Here is a 2,279-nt window from a genome sequence, read left to right as displayed (position 1 = left end):
GTTCAATGACTTGCTCTGGGGATGAAACTAATGATTCTCAAGGGAATCGTCTATCTGAAGGTGATTAGGAAAAATAAGAAAGTTGTTGGCCGCCTCAGTCAGAATCAACAGAGTCCATATCTAGGTTCCTTGGCAAAAGTCTAGGTTCTTATTACTGAGATGTAGTTTATGACACTTCATTTTGGTACAGTCCACTTTGTAACCAGAAAGTACTAATATAGGATCCACGGTTTACCAGAAAAAGATGAAAGGTCTCCCAAAGGACCCATCTTCATCAGATATGAGTTTTGACCTCTGTGACTTTTTTTATTTCAGACACCCAGAGGAGCAAGCTGCCATGATTGCATTTGTGTGTGAACATGTGTGTGTGGATGTGTTTTGGAAAGGGGTGGGGAGCATCCTACCACTCAGCTGCCTCTCTTGATTTGCTCAAATTTCATTTCCATTTGCTAGAGCGACATCTGCACATTTTTCTGTCCTGCCACGTTTAATGCACATCAGTTCAGCCCTAACCCTCTGTTGAGGTCAACCATCCCCCACCTCCAGGCATCCCAGGGGAAGTTAGAGCTAAGGATATACAATACTCTAAATGGAATATTGAAGATCCCCATCTGTCTGGCAGTCCCGATCAATAAATGTGAATCTTCCCTTCCTACTTCTGTACAAGAGACACGTCACCACCTGGTTTTAAAACAAGTGTGAGATGTGCGTTTATAATGGTTACTGAGTCCAGGCACCCAGCTGTCACAGTGCTGAGCCAGGAAAAGGATTATGCTCTTGATCACACTATTTTGTTACTAAATGGTTCTTTTAAATTCCCTTCTCCCCTTTCCCTAAAGAAAAAAATGTACCAGTGTCTGAAACTGTAGATACCTTTCTCATACTTTTATTTCACCTGTTGAATGACTCTTCTGGAGTTTTTGTTCAAGCAGTAAAGCCTAGGTATTGCCATTCTAGGGTGTCTTATTCAGCTTCCGTCAAATTACCAGGCTGAACGAGGAGACCAGTTTGTGTTGACTTGACAAAGCACTTAAGGAAAGCAGCCAGGCCCAAGACTTCAGATCCAGCCTGTTGTTTGTATTGAGACAGTTATTCCTTAAGGCCCAAAGTCTAAAAACATCCTGCACAAATCTTCAACTCTTTACCAACCAACCATACATAGTAACAAAAATTCTGGGCTGTCTGATATGCTTCTCACATCTGGATGGGGACATCCCTAGAGACTCAGTTAAAATACAGGTGGTACCAGTTCAGCCTCTGTCACCTCTTCACCAGACCAACAAAACTGGATGTAGCAAAGCCAACCACCACTATCAAGTACCAGATTTCTCTGCATGGGTTGTTTGTTTCAACTCAGTGTGATCCCAGCTCCTGCCCTACCCCTCTACATTGGCTCAGATGAAGGCATTTTGGCTGCTCAGCTGGAGTAGGGCCAGGTGGTGTATGTGAGGCTTCCTGAAAGAAAGGACAACTGAGGGAGATAGAGAGGTTGTGTGGTGGGGAGGGTGCAAAGTATTTTAAGGTAGGATTGCTCTAACCTGAGTGAATGGTGTAACCAAAAATCACCACTGTTCTGCGTTAATGCTGAGTCAGGCTGATCATGTAGGACAGAGGAGAACTGCTCTTTAGGGTTTCTAAGTCAGGGGTGGGCAATGTCCAACTGCAAAATCATTTGGTTTGGCCCTGCCAAGGCAACCACACTTCCAGCCATCACATTGTTGTTGTTGTTGTTGGTAAGTGCCGTTGAGTTGGTTCCGATTCATAGTGGCCCTGTATAGAGTTTCCCAGGAGCAGCTGGTGAGTTTGAACCGCCGACTTTATGGTTTGCAGTCCAGGGCTGGTCCTACAGCACCACATCAGGAGTGAGGTAATTAAATGTTTGACCAAATATAGCAGGTTAACTTGATACTTTTGTAATGGCCCATGAATAATGTTATAAATTTTGGTGGAAAAAAGGCTTCCAGATCTTGCTGTTAAGTCTTTATGGAAGCAAACAGCCTCATCTTTCTCCAGTGGAGTAACTGGTGAGTTTGAACAGCCAATCTTACGGTTAGCAACATAATGCTTAACCCACTACAACACCAGGGCTCCTAAATGGGAGTTATTGTTATGTGCTACCAAGTCAGTTCTGACTCATAAAGACCCTGTTTCCTAGGAGTGTCTGGAGGGTTTGAACCACCTACCTTTCAGTTACCAACACCACATCAGGACTCCAAATGATGGTAGAGACATTGCATTTGTTTTTGAAGAATGGCTTGACTGATAGCTTTGGGATCATT

Source organism: Chrysochloris asiatica, unplaced genomic scaffold (assembly GCF_000296735.1).
Source record: "Chrysochloris asiatica unplaced genomic scaffold, ChrAsi1.0 scaffold00143, whole genome shotgun sequence".
NCBI lineage: Eukaryota > Metazoa > Chordata > Mammalia > Afrosoricida > Chrysochloridae > Chrysochloris > Chrysochloris asiatica.
This window is presented reverse-complemented; position numbering follows the sequence as displayed.